Here is a 20,574-nt window from a genome sequence, read left to right on the forward strand (position 1 = left end):
TTTCTATCTGGTCCTTTACAAAAAAAGTTTGCAGATCCCTGCTCGTAAGGTCCTGGTTAGTGCAATAAGGTAAGAAGATTAATTAAAATGATAAAATGTGTAAGAATCAAAAAGAAAGGAAACTATCATTATTCACGAATGGCAAGATTGCTTATGAAGAAAATCCAAAAGAATCTATAAGAATAAGTTAATTTAGTACAGTTGCTGGATATAAGGACAATAACTTAAAATCAACTGTATTTCTATACACCAGCAATAGTTAGAAAATGAAATTAGAAAACAGTATCATTTATAGCAGCAAATAGTTAGGAATAAATCTAACAAAAGATGTGTGAGACCTTTACATAAAAAAAGGATTAACTATTATTCAGAGAAATGAAAGACCTAAATAAACAGAAGGCTATATCATGTTCATGACTGGATGAGATATAGATCCAATGTAAAATCAATCAAAACTCCAGAAGTAATTTTGTGAAAACTGATGAGGTATTTTTAATATTTATGTGGAAACAGAAAGGGCCAAGAATGGCCAAGACACTCCTGAGGAACAGGATAGGAACAGTTACTCTACCAGTTACTAAAGATAGCGTGGTATTTTGTGTAAAGAACAAACAAATATACCCAAGAAACAAAACACAGCGTCTAAACATAGGAAAGATTCCCTGTTCCTTGGTGTTTGGTCAACTAGATTTCCATACACAAGAAAAAATAAATAAAACTTGACCCCCCACCTCACACCATATATAAAAATCAATTACCGATGGATTGTAAACCTAAATCTAAAACAATAAATATTAAAGCAATTGTGTCCAGAAACATGCTGTCCACTATGGTAGCCACTAACCACATGTGGCTACTTAAATGTAAACTGCAATTAAATTAAAAATTCAGCTTCTCAGTCACCACTGCTACATTTTAAATGCTCAACAGCCACGTGTAGTTCATGGCCACTATAACGGGACAGTGTAGATAACAGAACACATCCATAATTACAGAAAGTTCCATTGGACAGCATGTTTCTACAATACAGAGATATAACATGTCAATTATGCAATTTTAAGGTTTTCTAGAATAAACAGGTGAGAGTCATTTTCATACTATATTTTACCTAACCTACTATATCCCAAATATTATCATTTCAACATGTTATCAATATAAAAATTGTTAATGCAATTTTTATGTTCTTTTTTAATATTATGTCTTTGAAATCTGGCATGTATTTTACACTTACAGAACATCTTAATTCAGACTAGCCATATTTCAAGTGCTTAATAGTCACGTGTGGTTACTGGCTACTATACTGGAAAGTGCAGCTGGAGAAGATTTATTTGGAAGACCAGCTTCAAGACCTTCAAGATAAGACACAAACAGCATTAAAGGAAAGGCTGATCAAGTACAGTACATTAAAATTAAGAAATTTCTGGGGCTGGCCCCGTGGCCGAGTGGTTAAGTTCGCGCGCTCCGCTGCAGGCAGCCCAGTGTTTCAACGGTTCGAATCCTGGGCGCAGACATGGCACTGCTCGTCAGACCACGCTGAGGCAGCGTCCCACATGCCACAACTAGAGGAACCCACAACGAAGAATACACAACTATGTACTGGGGGGCTTTGGGGAGAAAAAGGAAAAAAAAAAAAAATTAAGAAATTTCTGTTCATCAAGAGATATAATTAAGAGACTAAAAGGGCAAGCCACAGATTGGGAGAAGATTACCACAAGGTTACCAGTCAATAATATATAAGGAATTTCTACAAATCAGTATGAAAAGTATGAGACAACTCCATAGAAAAATGGGCAGGAAATTTGAATAGGCACTTCATAAGAGGATAGTCAAATTACCAAGTAGCATATGAAAAGATTCACAACCTCAATAGTCATCAGAGAAATGTAAATTAAATCACAATTAGATAATACTATATACCAAGCAGAATAAATAAAATATAAAAGATGTAGGCAAAAATACGGGGTCAACTGGAACTTGCATACACTGCTGATTGGTATGTATGATTGGTATCCTTTGGAAAACTGTTTGGCAGGATCTGCCAGAAGTTGAACGTAAGCATATCCACTCACAAAGCAATTCTACTTTGGGGTATACGCTCAACAGAAATGCACGTACCGGAACACCAAAAGACACGAACATGAAAATTCACCTGATCATCATTCATCATAGTTCAAAACAGGAAAAAGGCCAAATGTTTATCAACAGCAGAATGGACAAATAAAACAAAATTATCTAACAATGGAATACTACACAGGAATGAAAATTATGACTTCACACATTAACACAAATGAATCTCTATAAGTACTACATGAGCAAAATATAACACTAAAGAAATATTGTATGATTCTGTACAGTGTATATTTCTATTTATATCAAGTTTAAAACGAGCAAAACTAAACCAAAATAATGATTACTTTTTGAAAAGAAAAGTGCAGGCAATAATTGGGATTGCAAAGTGTAGTAATGTTCTCTTTCTTGACTTGAAAACTGGTTATACAAATACGTATAATTTTTTTGTGATAATTTGTTGTACTTATACTCTGTGTATTTTTCTGTACATATTGTATTTCAATTTAAAAGTTTTTCTAAAATCAAATTTTCTCCAGTAAAGACCAACTAGAAAATGTAATTATAAACAAAAATTATAAGGTTTCTAGAAATAAACAAAATAAGACCATTAAAAGGAGAAATTTATAAGACATTATTGAAGGACATTAAAGAAGAACTGCAAAAACTAGAGAGACATCACTCACATAGACGAGATATGTAGTCTTCCCAAGTGTATACAACAAATTTAATTCAGTGTCAATCAAAATCCCGGTAGCTATTTGTTTTTATTGAGACTATACAAGTTCATCCAAAAATTCATATAGAAGAGCAAAAATCCAAGGACAACCGAGACAATTCAGAAGATTTAGCAAAGAGATAAAGACTTCTTTTCACAAAGTTACACTAACTAAAGTTAACAGAGAACTGGCACAGGGCCAGATAAACAGACCAGAGGAGCAGAACAGAGTTCAAAAAGAGAATCAGTAACATTGATTGTGAGAAAATAGTTCTTCCTCACACCATACACAAAAGTCAATTCCAAGAGGATTAAAGATCTAAATATAAAAAGCAAAATTCTTAAGTTTTAGAAGAAAATATAGAAGAATATCATGACCTGAGGATAGGGAAATATTTTTTTAAATAAGAGAAACAAAATACAAACGTTAAAGGAAAAAGTTTTGATTAGTTTAATTAAACTAAATTCTTTAAATATTGCCCTACCATAAAGAACACCATAGGGGCCAGCCCTGTGGCCGAGTGGTTAAGTTTGTGCACTCCACTTTGGTGGCCCAGGGTTTCGCCGGTTTGGATCCTGGGCGCGGACATGGCACTGCTCATCAGGCCACAGTGAGACGGTGTCCCACATGCCAGAACTAGAAGGACCCACAACTAAAATATACAACCACGTACTGGGGGGATTTGGGAGAAAAAAATAGAAAAAAAAAAAGGAACACCATAAACAAAGCTTATGACAAGCCATACACGGGAAGATATTGGCAATGCGTATAGATAAAAGATGCACGTAAACAATCAGTATCCAGGGGCCGGCCCCGTGGCCGAGTGGTTAAGTTCGCATGCTCAGCTCTGGTGGCCCAGGGTTTCGCCAGTTTGAATCCTGGGTGCGGACACAGTACCGTTCATCAAGCCATGCTGAGGTAGCATCCCACATGCCACAACTGGAAGGACCCACAACTAAAAATACACAACTACGTACTGGGGGGCTTTGGGGAGAAAAAGAAAAAAATAAAATCTTACAAAAAAAAAATCAGTATCCAGAATATATAAAACATATATATATATAAATTCAGAAAAAACTCCAATATTACATAGATAACTACACAAAGGACATAAACAAGACAGCTGGTTGAGCAGCAACAGGATTACTAACAATCTAGATGAGGTACCAAATCAGTAACAGGCAAAAATTACTATCTGACAAAAGCAGGTGTTAAGCAAAGACCTAATGTAGAGAAACAGAAACTACCTCACCCTCTTACCCTGCTGGTGGGAATATATTGGTACAACCATTTTGGGAAGCAATTGACATCTACCAAAGCTAAATATGAACACATTCCATAGCCCGAAAATTCCACTCCTATCTATTTATCCTAGAGAAACTCTTACACTTAGGCACAGGAAACAAACTTCAGAATCTTTATTGCAGTACTGTTGATTTAACCACCTTGTAACAGGATGCTTTGGTTCAAACAGCAGAACACTCAACTAAAAGTGGTTAAAACAAGGAGGAAAATTTCACATAAAAAGAAGTTGGGAGAAATGGGCGGTTCCAAGACAATTACCCTATCAAAAACTCAAGCTCTCTCATCCTCAGATTTGTCCCCTCAGAGGGTCAAGAAACTGCTGTTGGCACAATTCTATCCTTGCACAACCAAATCCAAAGGTGGAAGATTTATCTTCATGTCTCTCCCTTTATCCAAGGAAAAAAATCTTTCCCTAAAGTCCCTTCCAGATTTCCCTTTTCATGTTTTTGATGAGGCTATACTACATACGAACGCCAAAACCAACAACTGGCACAGGAAGAAATTACCACGATCAGCTTAGACAAAGCCACACTCATCCCCTCGGGACTGGAAGAAGCCACCTTTCCTACGTATCCGGGAAAGGGAGTACTTACAGAACATGGGGGTCACACAGCAAGGAAAAAGGAGGTAGATGAGGAATGGCTGATGATTACGTATCCCATAGTGCCTGCAACAAACCTATATGCCCATCAGTGGAAGAATGGATAAAATAAATGTGGCATATTTCTGCAATTAAAGATTAACTGCAGTTATAAATGTATGACTATGAAGGAATATATAACATGCACAAATCTCAGAAACATAATTTAAAAAATAAATTGTGGGACTGGCCTGGTGGTGCAGTGGTTAAGTTTGTGCACTCCGTTTTGGCGGCCCAGAGCTCACCAGTTCAGATTCTGAGCACAGACCTATGCATCGATTATCAAGCTATGATGATGTGGCAGGCATCCCACATACAAGATAGAGGAGTATTGGCGGTGGATGTTAGCTCAGGGCTAATCTTCCTCAAAATAAATAAATAGCAAAAAGTCACAAGTCCTGTCATTTATACGGAATTTAAAACATGCAAAATACTTTATTTTGGGGGCATATATACAGGTAGCAAGAGCCTAACAGGGGGAGATCACGTTCTGGAGAGTGGTTTTCTTTTCAGGAAGAGGAGAGGAATCAGAGGCTGGAGGGAATGTATATATTCAACTGCATCTGCAGTGTTCTATGTTTTTAAAAGGAAGGGGATCTGAAGCAACGTGAAGAAACATTTAATACTTGTTCAAGCAGCATAATGGGAGGCTGGTGGTTGTTCTATTCTTCTATGTACTTTTCTCCAAGTATGAAAAGACATCACATAACCTCTACCAGTGATTAATCAAAGTGCAGTTGTAGCAGCAGCAGTGACAGCAGCATCTCAGTTACCTGGCAACTTGTTAGAAACGTAAATTCTTGCACCCCACCCAGACCTACTACATTAGGAACTCTGGCAGTAGGGCTGAGCAATGTTTTATCCTGTCTTCCTAGCGAGTCGGATGCAAGATACGTTGAGAACCACTACCTACACAAATAAATTATCAAACACTTCCATTTATTTAAAATATTTTAGTCAACTGAATATTATGATTACCTGAATAAATCAGGTTGAATTATATGTGAGTTCAAACTTTTAAAAAATAGTCTCCAAAAAATATTTTAATTCCAAAACTACATTTAGATTTTGTTTTGTAATCCAAACACTTCAGTTTCTTGTACAGTCTCATTGATAAAGTCACCATTTAAAATATATCAATTTTACTTGGACACTAATGAAGATGAAAAGGCAAGGCTAATTAAGACAATCACTATTAAGTAGAGAGAGGACAATTTTACACTCCCTGCGGTTACCTTGGGCTTTCCACTAGAAGAGGCTAGTGAAAGGTGACATTCTCAGTGAATGTTGCTCCATTCATCTGATATGTAAATATCTTGCAGTTTCTTCAGTGCACATTATCCTACTGTCAAATGCATAAGTGCCAGTGGTGGAAATAAAACATAAGTATACGTTGATCAGGCAACATCAAATGAATGACTCCATGAAACACAAAAACTCTGGGTGGTCTGAAGAGCTTTACATAGTCATTTGTCTCTATTTTTTTGTGTGTGAGGAAGATTGGCCCTGAGTTAACATCTGTTGCCAATCTTCCTCTTTTTGCTTGAGGAAGATTGTCACTGAGCTAAAAGCTGTGCCAATCTTCTTCTATTTTATGTGGGATGCCACCACAGCGTGGCTTGATGAGCGGTGCTAGATCCATGCCTGGGATCTGAACCTGCGAACCCTGGGCCACTGAAGCGGAGCGGGTGAACTTAACTACCATGCCACCAGGCTGGCCCCTCTATTTTTTAAATGTACAGTACCCAATTTGTTCACTGCAAGATTCTAAACATCTGGAGTCCTCTAATTATTTATATTCAAGAGAGCATCACAGGAATGCGAGTACATGAGTGACATCACAAGGTTAATATTAAACTTGTGTTAACTATTTTTTTACGTAAATCATTCAGAAACTTTGCAACTTTAGAACCATTATAGCAAATGTGTGCTTAAGAATCATCTGAATGAAGCATGTATTAGCATAGACTAAGCAGCTATTGCAAAGAGACCTCTCCCCAAGGGCTGCGGCTTAAGAAACAAGCTATTTCTCCCTCAAAAATAGTCCAAGGTGACTGCTCCAGGTCTGCGAGCAGCTCTGCTCCAGTCATTCTGCGACACATCAGCCTTACCCAGTGCTACTCCAGCTAGTGGTAAAACAGAAAGAAGGGAAGTCTAGGTTCAGAAATTTCTTCTGAAGCAACAAATGAAGCAGAGGTTGCATGTATCACTCGTCACATTCCATTGGCAAGAAATTAGTCACATGGCCTCAATCAGCTATAAGGAGACTGGGAAATACAGTCTCATGAACAACTTAGGATATTTCCCAAGCATTCTATGAAAATTAAGGATTCTTTTCTATGCACAGGACAAGGAGGATCTTCAGGGTAGAGACAGGAATGGGGGAAATGTTGCCTAAGTCCATATACCACTCAACCGCAAAACTGGCCTTTATAGGACTCAGCTTTGCCCTGGCCAACACAGTCTATTGTCTCTTGTGTTCTGGAATTTTCCAAGCTTTGTGCATTAAGAATGTTTTATAACTGAATATTTTTTTTAATTCAGCAATACATATTGAGTTATTTACCTAAGACTTCTGGGTGCTACAGACATCTATGTATAAACTGACTACACAAAAAAGGAAGAATGGATTCTGGAAAATAGCTAGCAGTTGTCACTACACATTTAATTTCATCTTTTATTATTGATTTCCAGTATATCATCACAGTTAAAAGTTAAAGTATTCTATCATTGTATAATTTCTACAGTAAGGGTCGGGTTAATTTACAGTTAAGTAATTTAATCATTGTGCTAGTGAATTATACTATTTCTGAAACAAATATTTTGCTTTGGATGCAAAGAAAAAATGAGATTCACTAATATTTTAACATTAACATCAGAACTAAATATTTAGTGAGAATAGTGGTTATACTCTGGTACGGGAAGTGACCGGGAAGAATCATGAGGGGAATTCTGGGTTGCTATTCATGTTTTATTTCTTCACGTGGGTGCTGGTTAAATGGATTTGTTCAATTCATGAAAATGTGTCAAGGCTTACACTTAACATTTGAGTACTTTTCTGAGGGCATGTCATATTTCAAACAAAACGATTTCTAATCCCTATGTGAAGCACATATATTTCAACCCTCAATTAGTAAATTCAGTAACATGCAGCTTCTAGAAATAGACCCATATTTAATCATCCCCAAAGAGGAATTTATTTTTTTAACTTTTTATTTTAAACTAAGATTCACAAGAAGTTATAAAAATAGTTCAGAGTTTCCACGCACTCTTTACTCAATTTTCCCCAATAACATTTTACATAATCATAGTGCATTTTCAAAACAAGGAAACTGTATTTATATAATACTATTAACTAAAATACAGACCTTATTCTAATTTCCCCAGTTTTCGCAAGCACTCTTAAAAGCACCATGGTAGAAAATCCATTTTTTTAGCCAGAAAGAAAAAAAGTTATCATTGGTAACCAAAGATCTTGCATGACAAAATATAGGATTATACTTAAGAGAAAATTTGGTTAACTAGATCCTTAAATCGAAGTAATTGGGGTTGATATTCTCCGTAGCAAGTTCTTCTTTAGGTGCTTACAAACATCTTTAATTACATGCTTTCTGTTGTAGTCTTTCCTATGGAAATGCCAAATTACAAATTTTTAAATTTTTAAATAAATAAAATTAAACACTTGTACCAAGAACAAAATCAGAAATATACACTAATTGCTAACATTACAGATCCTTTGATATTTTGTCTAAAGAAAAATATTATCTTTATTTCATACAGATGAACATAACAGAATCAGAGAAAGTTTAAGATGAAAAGATTGTTCAATATATCTAGCTAAACACTCTTAGATTTCTGTATATAAAGTAAGACCCAGAGAAGGTATACAGTATGATTAAGGTGATATTTTAAGTTTGTGGCACAGCCCTCACTTGAAAGTCAAGGGCTCTTTACTTTGAGATAATTACTAAAGTAACCTATCCAAAACATTTTTAAAGGAAAAAAGAAATTGTCTCTAATACTTACAGTCAACATAAAAAAAAGTCAATAAGAATATCATCAGATTATTTAACAAAATGATTGCTTGAAATAAGAAAAGTGACTGATAGGGGCTGGCCCCATGGCCGAGTGGTTAAGTTCGCGCGCTCCGCTGCAGGCGGCCCAGTGTTTCGTTGGTTCGAATCCTGGGTGCGGATGTGGAACCGCTCATCAAACCACGCTAAGGTGGCGTCCCACATGCCACAACTAGAAGGACCCACAACGAAGAATATACAACTATGTACTGGGGGGCTTTGGGGAGAAAAAGGAAAAAAATAAAATCTTTAAAAAAAAGTGACTGATAAACACTAAAACAATTCCATTTCCAGCACTAGGTTCTTGTTACTGAAGAGGCCAGCTAACTTCATACTGTGTGTAATCTATTCAACTCATTCAATTAAAAAAAAACTAGACTTTTACTCAAAGGGGTATTTTTTTAAAAGAAACTGAAGACCAACTGAAAGAACCAAAAGTTACTATCTGTATTTTAATTCTGTTTCTGTCTGTCTCGTACATACGTACACACACACACACAATATATATACATATATACAGTCATTCACCACATAACATTCCAGTCAATGAGGGGCTGCATATACGACAGTGGTCCCAAAATTAGGACCATAAAGCCCAGGTGTGTAGTAGGTGATACCATTATGTTTGCGTAAGTGCACACTGTAATGTTCACATGACGAAATCACCTAACGATACGTTTTTCAGACCATGTCCTGGTCATTAAACAACATTACATATATTCAAATTAATATTTCAAACTAATAATTATAGAAAAGATATTCAAACTAATAATTATAGAAAAAAATACTATACATTGCTTAGGTTTTAAAACTAGCCATTTCAACGTTCCAGATTGGTATTTTGAAGATCAATGAGGTAGAAACGAAAAGAGAAATCACTAAAACCCTCAACCTGGATTATAGATCCAGGCCTAAGTAAACAATGTGAAAATCCATTTAATAAATGTACATAGTATCCTAATTTCATAAAGGATTTCATTTTTTTTAAAGATTTCATTACAGGACTTCAAATAACGGTAGAAATTAGTTTAATTTATATCCTGAATCACATAAACACAACTGGTATTTGTATCACTGAGTGCCCTCATCAATCTTTATCCATATTGACAGGAACGGGTAGTCAGATATCAACTTAGTTTCCTCTGTGATTCAACAGCAGTGCACACAAAACGACTGAGAAGCAGTGAGACTGCCTGCATACTGAAGAAACACTAGTCTAGGGGTCCAAGATCCCACTCACTAGCTGTGAGGGGTTTGCCAAGTCACTGAACCTCTTTAAGCCTTATTCCCACTTCTAAAGCAGGGCTATTAATCCCTGTTCTATTTCACAGTAATTATGAGAACCAAAGAAAATAAGACGTGTACTTTTTTAAGTGGTAAAAGGTTTACACGTTTTTCCATTTTATTTGTAATGTTTAAATGTTATTTAAGTGAAAGCTATTAATAGGAATATAAATTGGACCCATTTTAAATTCCATTTCTGATATATCCACTGAATTCAGCATTCTGTATAGGTACCAGGAGTCAGAAACCTTCTTCTCTAGATCATCCCAGCACTGTCCGTTTCCTTTCTGCAAAACAGGGGAAACAGCACCTACACTTATCCATTGATGGAATAACGTATATGAAACTGCTTTGCAAAGCAACTAAGTGTACTAACCTAAGGTGTTAGCACTATTAGACGCGGTATTATACACCTTTCACTTAACTTCCACAAAGTGTAGAACCAGGGAGAAAAAGTCCCTTTGACTCCTTTGAAAGAATGCTTTCAAAAATATTCCAAGAGCCTGTGCAGCATTCGTACATCCAAGACCAACTCTAGACTGCAGGAGGCATCCAATTCACTAGTATTCGAGAAGTTAGAAAAAACCACCACGGCATACCAGTTTCATTGACATCACAAAACTTTTCAAAGCATAAAATTATTTCAGTAATGAGTCCTCAGCAGGGACCACAAAATCCTCTTAAAGCTTCAAGGTCTGCTTTTTCATTTCCCCACTTCACCAGCTATCTAATCTACTAATGCCATAGTCTCAGCTTGGAATGCCAATGTAGCTCTTCCCCCAAAACAAGGACAATTCAGACAGTCTCTAATACTTCCACTGAGACTCATTCATATCAAAATAGTAGCTGCATGCTAACTGAACTTGGGCATAATTCAGTGCTGCTCCTGTTTCATTAACTTTTTTTTTTAGGAGAGTATAAACATCTGAGCCTTTATTTAATGTACCAAATCAAGCAACAACACATCAAATCCATCTTTATTGTATTCTAAACACTCATGGACAAACCTCCATTTTCTCATTAAATGCAAAACAACTATCTGAAATGTCTGCATTACAAGCTTTCATTACAGGCAGCTTGAACCATATCGTAGAAAACCACCTATGATGTTCCTGTGTCTGTTCTGCTGCTTGTGAATACAAAGAACGTCTAAGATTAGTAAATGTACTAGCTGGGCTGCCTTTATCAGTCACAAAATACTGTGATGCCTTCTGAAGCTACCAAAACGTTTACGATTTTAGCTACCCTTTCAGTAAATAGGCTTCAATCTCTTTCCACTGCAAAAGCATAGAAATCTCCACAACATACATCACAAAGACAGAGAGCTAACCGTAGGACCTGAATTAGACACACATGCCTTCTCCCTTCCACCTACAGAGCTGTGTTCTCTTCTGACTCATCATGACCCGCAGGTGCCTTCATTCTAAGAGCTACTGCCACTGCTTCAAACTTTATCACTCCATCCATCTTCACTCTTTCCCTTGTGTTTTCCATTTTCAGCCTCTTGTCACTGTTACACGCTCCTGATTTTGCACCAGCTTGCCATTCATAAACACTGCCAGTTAAAATAAATCTTTCTTTCCATGAGGTCAGGGAAAAAAAAAAATCAGAATATCCAGGGTAATCTTTTTACAACATTAACATTTTTTGATACCGCAGACAACACAGGCTACTTCTTCCCTACCAGGAAAGCTTTGATTAATTTTAGCTGTCCTTATAGTTATTTTAAGCCATCAAGGTCCTCTTATTTGTTGAATGAAGTGAAATGGTTTAGTTTTGCCATTTAGAAGAATCTTACAAAAGTGTAATTCAAATGTCAAAGCTACTTACCTTTTACTAGCAAACTATCGATTTCATTATCAATTATCAATCCATCTTTATTAGCAAGTTTAAGAATGCCCAATATATAAGAAAACTACATAAATTCTTCTGTAAACATAGTGTTCTTAGGGCACATTCCTTTTTTTACAGAGCTACATTCAGATACACAGAGCTGGGGCAAATTTTGTCATATATAGGCACAGAAAAAAAGAGAAAAACTAAAATTATTAATGCCAGAAAAAAGAAAGCTGCGCAGGAAAGGAAACATAACAGTTTATTACAATGGCTCAGTTGTAAATAACACTTACAGTCATAAAAGTATAACACTCAATACTGTTCTAAACCAAAATTACAATATAATTTTGTACTGAGAAACTGGAATATGGGAAATGGGAAGGTACATGGAGAGGTGGGAAAAGTGCTAAATCCTCATCTTCCGTTAAACAGATAATGACTAAAATTGAAAATCAACAAGAAATAACGCACATGTTGGATACATGGCAACTAATGGCAGAACAATCAGCAAAAGGAACTAAAGAGTTCTTTGTCTCGCTGGGCAGAAGTATATCAAAGAAGGAAGATGAGGAACTGATTTTTTTCTTTCCCCTGAAAACTTTACAGAACTTTAATTCTTTAAATTACATTCATGTATAACTTTGATTGAAAAAACTCAAGTCAGCAATTATAAATCTTAAAAGTTTTTGTTAAACAAAAATCACATTATGTCACATGTGGAAGACAATGAATTACTTACAGTCTTAAGATTTTCACAAGCATTTGTTTGTAGGGTTTTAATCACAATATGCAATCATTTTAATTCCAACTTGTGCTATTATTTTTGGTTACTTACTTGGATAATTCCAAGAAGGCTACAAAAATTTTAACACTTTTCAGGTCTCGTTACATACTTCCAAACTGGTTTCTAGAGAAATTAAGTTCGGTTATACTGCCACCAGCAGCATGGTCACAGCATTCTCATTAGTACCTCATATTACTAATTTTGGAATAAGTTAAAGATCTTGCCTTATTTTTATTTATACTTTTAAAATTATTCCTGGTGTCTCAATATTTTCATCAACATATATGAGCTTTTACATAACATGACTTGGTCCTATTTTCTGCAAAAAACATCTTCAGTTCTGTCCAGTGCCTTTTTATTTTGATTAATGCCTCCCCTTTTGTATATAGATGTGTTCATGGACATGCAATAAAACCTACAAATTTTTTTGCAATTTCTTCTGTTTTCTAAATTTAAAAAGTTTTTTCTCTATATATTTTATGTCTTTTTTTCTTTAAAAAAAAGCCGTAATTAAAATTAACATGACCCCTAACATTCATTTCTTTTTTAGGGAAAATAGAAGCATCCACTGAACTAATAAGACTCTTACATACTTATCTGTTAACTAAGAAAGTTTATATTTTAGCCTCAATAAAACTTTCAAGTATTTGTATTTAGGCAAAAACCACCACAGAAAAAGCTTTAACATTTGTTCTATAAATTATAAATTATGTATTATATGATGTTATATTTACAGTGAATTTAAAGAACATATTTCCTCAAAATCTCTTTCAGTGATTTGATTTGAGTGTACCTTTCTGATTTCTTCAGTTTTTTTAAATTGGTATAATTATTTTCTTGAAAATAAACACTTTACTTACACTGGTTATATATAAATTATTCACTTTATTTAAAAAAAACTAAGAGTATCCTAATTTACAACAAAAATCTTTAAAAAGTATGTTCCAAAGCTGAAATTCTACACTAAAAAAGATCCATGGGAATAGAAAACATGATTTCATTGCTTTACGGTATATATAGTATATATGATACACAAATCTAATCATTCTCTATTTTGTTATATGTCATTTTATACATAATTATGTAATAATTAAATACTGCATTATAACTACATGTTTTCCTAACATTAGATTGTTTTACTGATCTTACTGTTTTGCAATGTGATAACAAGTCATAAATTATTGTATAAATCATTCTTTCCCTAGCTCCCTCCATCAAGAAGCTATGCTCCTCTATAACAGAGTGTACAGTACACTTCCCCACAGGTGAAGAGAATAAAGTAACGACTCATCTTCAGCAGGGCACACTGAGAGCTATTATAGCCAAACGTCTGTTCACAGGCCCCTCAACATGCAACCCTGCACTGGAGTGGGAGGAGAGGGGAAAGAGGCGGAGGAAAGGAGACAGAGGCAGAGAGAAGGTTTGAAAATAAATATGAAGCATCTTCTGCTCTGAAGGAGGTACAAGGAAGACACAATCACCTTTTGACTTAGGGAAGCTCAAGTGAGAAATGCTACACAAGTAGAAACAATGTGCAAGTTAGGTTAAAGGCCAAGGGCTCGCCATTCCAACTGCAAGCATAAGAAGGGGGCTACTCCTCCTACAGAGAGAAAACAGGGAGCAGGAGAGATGAGACGCTTCTGCACTATTTAGGTGAAGAACACCTGAGAACTCACGTTACCACCTAGGAATTGACATTTGACTGAACGCTTTTCTACTAAAATATTTTACTCATATGGGTTCTAGGAAAATGTATTTTAAATAACAGCAACCTGTCAAATAATGATAGAAGATTGAGAGCAGGATCCAGGGGTTGGCAGACTCAAAAGGGCCAGACAGTTAATATTTTAGGTTTTTTGGCAGTACAGTCTCTATGGCAACTACTCAATACTGCCATTATGGCACAAAAGCAGCCATATACAAATACATAAACGAACCAGGAGGCTGTGTTCTAGTAATACTTAATTTACAAAAGCAGGCTGATTTGGCCCGTGGGCCATAGTGTGCTGACCCCTGACAATCTATACATTTTTGAAAAACTACCAATTCAGCAGACAAATGTAGGAGAAACCATTATTTTTTTTTTTAAAGATTTTATTTTTTCCTTTTTTCTCTCCAAAGTCCCCCAGTACATAGTTGTGTATTTTTAGTTGTGGCTCCTTCTAGTTGTGGCATGTGGGATGCTGCCTCAGCGTGGTTTGATGAGCAGTGCCATGTCCACGCCCAGAATTCGAACCAACAAAACACCGGGCCGTCTGCAGTGGAGTGCGCGAACTTAACCACTCGGCCACAGGGCCAGCCCCAGAAACCATTATTTTAAAACTCAAAAATTCAAAGAATATATAAAGTGAATTCAGAAAAAAGTTTAGAGGTGTGAGGACACACCTGAATTGGTTTCTTTTTATTCACAGACATTAAATAGAGTGGGATGTCTATCTTTGTGATCTTGTTACAAGAACTGACAGCGACTTAGATTTTCTACTTCCTATATGAATGAAAATAAATCTAAAAACTAAAATGATCACTGACTGACAAGTCTTAGATAATTACTAGAGGATTAAAAATAACTTTTTCATACATAGCTCACAGTCATTCTTACAACAACACTTCTGGTCTTACGAAAGTACATAATCTTACTATATTAATAAGATAAGGATAATTCCTACAACATTCTGATTCACCTTTCTAATCCCCAAAAACCTCTTCTAAATGGAATGGATGGTCCTCAAAAGTAGGGCACATAGGGTAAACATGGCTGCTAGAAATGTTAATAGCAGGGTAAGTATTATCTGATACCTCCCTCTCTTTAAGCAGTAAAATATCAACAATATAATGAGTAATTTTAAAATATAAAATTAGGTAATTATAAAATCATCTACCACTCACTCTTAGTGAAAATAAACACTACTTGAACAAGATTTTATAATTTATCCTTATCCTTACAAAACTGTCACCAGGACCACTACCTCAGTCTAAGATCTTTTACCATGAAAAATTTACTATTAAAAATCTATTAGGGGCTGGCCCCGTGGCCGAGTGGTTAAGTTCGCGCGCTCCACTGCAGCCGGCCCAGTGTTTCGTTGGTTCGAATCCTGGGCGCGGACATGGCACTGCTCATCAAACCACGCTGAGGCAGCGTCCCACATGCCACAACTAGAAGGACCCACAACGAAGAATATACAACTATGTACCGGGGGGCTTTGGGGAGAAAAAGGAAAAAATAAAATCTTTAAAAAAAGGAAAATCTATTAAATATCCAATCCTTATATGTAGCAACCAAAAAAACCCTTGTTCTTTTTTTTTTTTGAGGAAGATTAGCCCTGAGCTAACTACTGCCAGTCCACCTCTTTTTTGCTGAGGAAGCCTGGCCCTGAGCTAACATCGTGCCCATCTTCCTCTACTTTATATGTGGGATGCCTATCACAGCATGGCATGCCAAGCAGTGCCATGTCCACACCCGGGACCCGAACCGGTGAACCCCGAGCTGCCGCGAAGTGGAACGTGCGCACTTAACCGCTGCGCCATCGGGCCGGCACCCCTTGTTCTGATAGAATAGAAAAATAGAATTTGACAGTTACTTACGTGATAAGACAATAAATTACTGTGTTCTGTTTTAACATGTCTGGACATTAAGTGTATCTCATAAGCAGCTGAAAATAATATGCTATTGTTATTTAAAATTGTACACTGTCAGTTGTAAATTGCCTGCATACTTACTGAACATATTTTTGAACATTCAGATTGTGGTAAATTTTTATTGAGAATGTTACTTATTTTGGAAAAACCTAAAAGTCATTGTGTAGCCCACTCACAGAATTTATGAACAGAAAATAACGAAAAGGAAAAAAGTTGTTTGGAATATTGATAACTGGTATAATTTGAAACCTCAGAGTTTACGTAAATGACAACAGGAAATCTTGTGGTTATTAAAGTTCCCTGAGGCTACTTTCCAAAGTCATTCTATAAAGGTCATAGTTGAGGGCCAGCCGCGTGGCCGAGTGGTTAAGTTCGAGCGCTCCTCTCGGGCGGCCCAGGGTTTTGCTAGTTCACATCCTGGGCGTGGACATGGTGCTCATCAGGCCATGTGAGGCGGCGTCCCACATGCCACAGCTAGAAGGACCCATAACTAAAAAATATGTAACTGTGTACTGGGGGGATTTGGGGAGAAAAAGCAGAAAAAGAAAAAGAAGATTGGCAACAATTGTTAGCTCGGTGCCAGTCTTTAAGAAAAAGTCATAGTTCGAAATAAACTTGAACCTAAAAAAAGCTCACCATGCGATTTTAACATTTTCGAATTTTATTTTCAGTACAGTTGAGGCAATAAAGTTACATGGAAGTAAATTAAGCCAGAAAACAAATTTTCTATCACTCTTTAAAACAAAGAGAAGCCCAGATTAAATGAATTGCTGTTATTCACATACAAAGCCAACTACAAAGATACACTTTTAACACATATCCCTCTTCCTGTTTTGAAAAATCCCACATATACTCTTGCAAGGAAACCCGCTGTTACACAGTTCTATCTCCACCTAACACTCACTCGCGATTGGGAAAACTAGGGGCTTAAAACAATCGAAGTCAACCAATTCAAAATGACCATGTCCACGCCAGCTAACCAGCTGGCGGAAATCCCAGGGTAGACCAGATCTGTAGCAGTAAATAATCTGTCATTTAAATAGATCTTGTTTCAGGAAAAGGGGAAGGGAAGGTGAAGCTAAACTCAAGGAAACTTCCAGGGGATTCAAACACTAGGGGGCAGCATCAAACCGTCGGGACAGACTGAGCACGCCTTCACCCGTAAACTCTAAGCTAAAGTTAGTATATTTTGAATGAGAATTACACTTCTAATGAAAGATGACTTTATAGGGTTATAAAACTTCTGTTATAAAGAGAAAAATGTAGCTTTCTGTTTTGACTGCCTACACTTCTTTTCCACTTTCTACTGTGTACCTTCTTTTGCTATTGTGAACATCAGTTTAAAACGCACTAGTGATCACGTCCTTTTGATATAAACCAAAACCCATGGCATTTCCATTTTTGAAGTACGCACTGCACAGACAAGGGCTGGCATTTCTATCCAAAGTATTTCCTTGGGTTGATGCTAAATTTAAGTTTTGTTTCACTCAATTAACATTTTAAACTTGATTAAGGAGCTTAACCACCAAGCTTTGCACATTCATTGAAAATGTGTTACGAGCATTATGTGACAAAAAGCTGTGGAATATGTTCTGCTCAAGAAACTTAGTCTGGCATGGAAAACAAGATGTACATTATAATTATTAAGAGTTAAAAAATGCAAGAGAGGCAGAAAAAATTCTACGGTTTATCACATATGAGTAACAGAACAACAGGATAATCTGAGCAAAGGCCCAGTAGACACCATTAACCCTCATTCTGGGGGTGATCAACAACCAGGGGGAAAGAAGAGACAGAAAGCAGTCCCTCAACCACTGATGAAAAATTGAAACGTCTGTGTGTAGAAAAGGTAAAATGAATTAAGTACCTGTAGCCCTTTGGTTCATTATGTCATTCAATGGTCACAATAAAGCCATGAGGTAAAGTTTCCTAGGACTTCAAGTCACAGATAAAAGATTAAGATAAAGCAACTTGCTCAGGGTGCCCAAACTAGGTAATAATGAGTCCTGGTTTTGCACTTTAAGTCTCACTCCTAAGCCCTCAATTCTTTCCAATACTAGGGGTAGAGGAGAGGTGGGGGGGACAGAACAGCAGCAAGGTACACTCTTTTTATTAAAAGCACTCCCTAAAGGGGTAAAGGGGCAGATGTATATGGAGACAGATGGCAATTAGACTTTGGGTGGTGAACACGATGCTATCTACACAGCAGTCAAAAATACACTGTACACCTGAGATTTATATAGTTATAAACCAATGTGACCTCAATAATAAAAAATTCCCATTGTTGAATAATTGCCTTAGCTATAATACCTATATCCTACATTCTCCATAAGTCAGTTAAAAAAAAAAAAAAGCCCTAGAGTAGTGCTTGCACACTAAACTGGAGGCCTCCTCAAAGTACTTCATATCAGGTGCTCAACAAAGGGCAAGAGCAGTGTTAGCTTTTAAACTACGTTGGTGGAATAGAAATTGGTAACAGGAAGAACAAGTGCAGGTTATTGTGCAATATATTATTGATGTCACCCCATGAGAGAAATCTTCCCTACCACTTCTTTTAAAGTAGCATCAAAGTCATTCTTGCACAGGCGTTCTTACTCAGGGGACTCTACAGAATTCAGAAGGTCGGTGAATTTGGAGAGGGAAGAAAGATATACCTTAGCTATAATCTCTATTTAGTTATTCCTTCAGTTACAAATGTAAGCAAAAATCACAATAATACGCAGTACCTGATGTAATTAGAAATCATTCAAATTCCTTTCTTTAAAGTCATTTACAGTGCTCACTAGTTTGAAATTAGCCATTATTAGACCTGCCACTACTCTTGATATTTAATGCTCTACCAAAGCATGGATTACTCTATCATAACATTTAATATTTTTGACAATTATATTTCAATATAATTAGTTTCTGTTGTAATTCTATGTATTTCACACATTTAGAATCATCATTCTGAGGCTCACCACACACAAAAAATTAAAGTCCCACCAGTACATCACTGATAGTGTCTGTGTCTTTCTCTCCCTACCAGAATATTCAGCACGTGTAGGCATGTGGGTTGTCTGGTGCGGACCTCCAAGGGTTAGAACAAGGGACTGATTCATAAGGTACTCAAAATTTGTAGAACAGGAAGTCCTAATATCAAACAGTACTACACAAGTCTTGGCTTAAGGCTTTCAATTGCACTAGTACAATCAACTACATTCTCTATCTCCAGCTCTTCCTGTATATTAGTTGCTCGTTCTTATGTAGAATTGAGACACGCATCCAAAAACAAAAGACAAAACGCAAACCCGTCACATGCGAGTGTTGCTCCATCAACAATGACTCAGTTCCAAGATAAAACCATGACACTCAGAGGCGTAAAAGACGTGAAACGTTACATGAAACGTTTACATGAAACGTTAAAAGAGACAGTAGAACCTACCATCATTTTTTTTTTTTTTTGGAATTATGTGCTTTAATGTCACTCTTTTTCACTTGGACAGGGGCTTGAGCGCACGACCGTCCCCAGCGCGGCCCGCGGCTCCGCGCGATGCCCTCGTGCTGGCCCGCAGAGACGGCCCCGGGCCAGGCTCCCACGTGAGCACGCCCACGGCAGCACAGGAAGCCCTCCGACGTCACGGCGCGCGCACCCGCGCCGCCCCCGCAGCCGGGCCGGGGGTCCCGGGGGAGCAGCCGGGGGTACGGCAGCCCCCCAGGCCCGGGGAGCGAGGAGAGGTGCGGAGGTTCCCCCGGCCCTCCGCAGCCGGGCCCCGCCGCCCCCGGCCGACGGCGTTCAGAACAAAGCCCGGCTGCGGTGCGGGCACCTCCCAGCCCCTCCGGCCGCCGCCCCGGCCCCCGCTCCGGGGACCCCAGGAGGCTGGCGTGCTACTCCCCCGCCTGCGCTTTTCGGTTGGGCGGGGAGACAAGCAGCCCCACGAGGCCCAGGACGGCGGGAGCGGAGGCGGCGCCGGCCGTTAGGCTCCCGGGGCCGGAACAGCACAAGGCTGCATCCCGGGGTGCCCGAGCCCGCGGGAGACGGCAGAGGAGGGCGGCAGCGGGAGAACCCGGGGGCTCCGCGCCGCCGCTCCTCCAGACCCGACCGCGGATCCTCCCACCCTCCGGCCCCAGGGTCCCCGCCTCCGCGGCGACGCGGCCCTCAGCCCCTGGGCCGCCCGCGCGCAGCCCCCCAACCGCCGCCGCCCGCCCGGCGCTCGCTCCCCCGCTCCCCGCGCGGCGCCCCGGCCTCGG

The 20,574-nt window shown here is 38.0% G+C and overlaps 1 protein-coding gene across 2 annotated transcripts in view; it reads right to left on the minus strand.

Annotated features, from left to right (window-relative positions):
• The window catches only part of LOC124233464 (zinc transporter ZIP10), a 60,239-nt gene that overhangs the window by 38,797 nt on the left and 868 nt on the right, over positions 1 to 20,574 (minus strand). The window contains exon 1 of one of the 2 annotated variants that reach the window (XM_046650566.1): positions 1,232 to 1,330. The exons of the other annotated variant lie outside the window; for it this stretch is intronic. The gene's annotated coding sequence lies outside the window, so the exon portion shown is untranslated. Of the gene's footprint in view, positions 1 to 1,231; positions 1,331 to 20,574 lie in introns of those variants that run through there. 2 annotated transcript variants of the gene reach the window in all.

This window comes from Equus quagga, unplaced genomic scaffold, assembly GCF_021613505.1.
Source record: "Equus quagga isolate Etosha38 unplaced genomic scaffold, UCLA_HA_Equagga_1.0 203_RagTag, whole genome shotgun sequence".
NCBI lineage: Eukaryota > Metazoa > Chordata > Mammalia > Perissodactyla > Equidae > Equus > Equus quagga.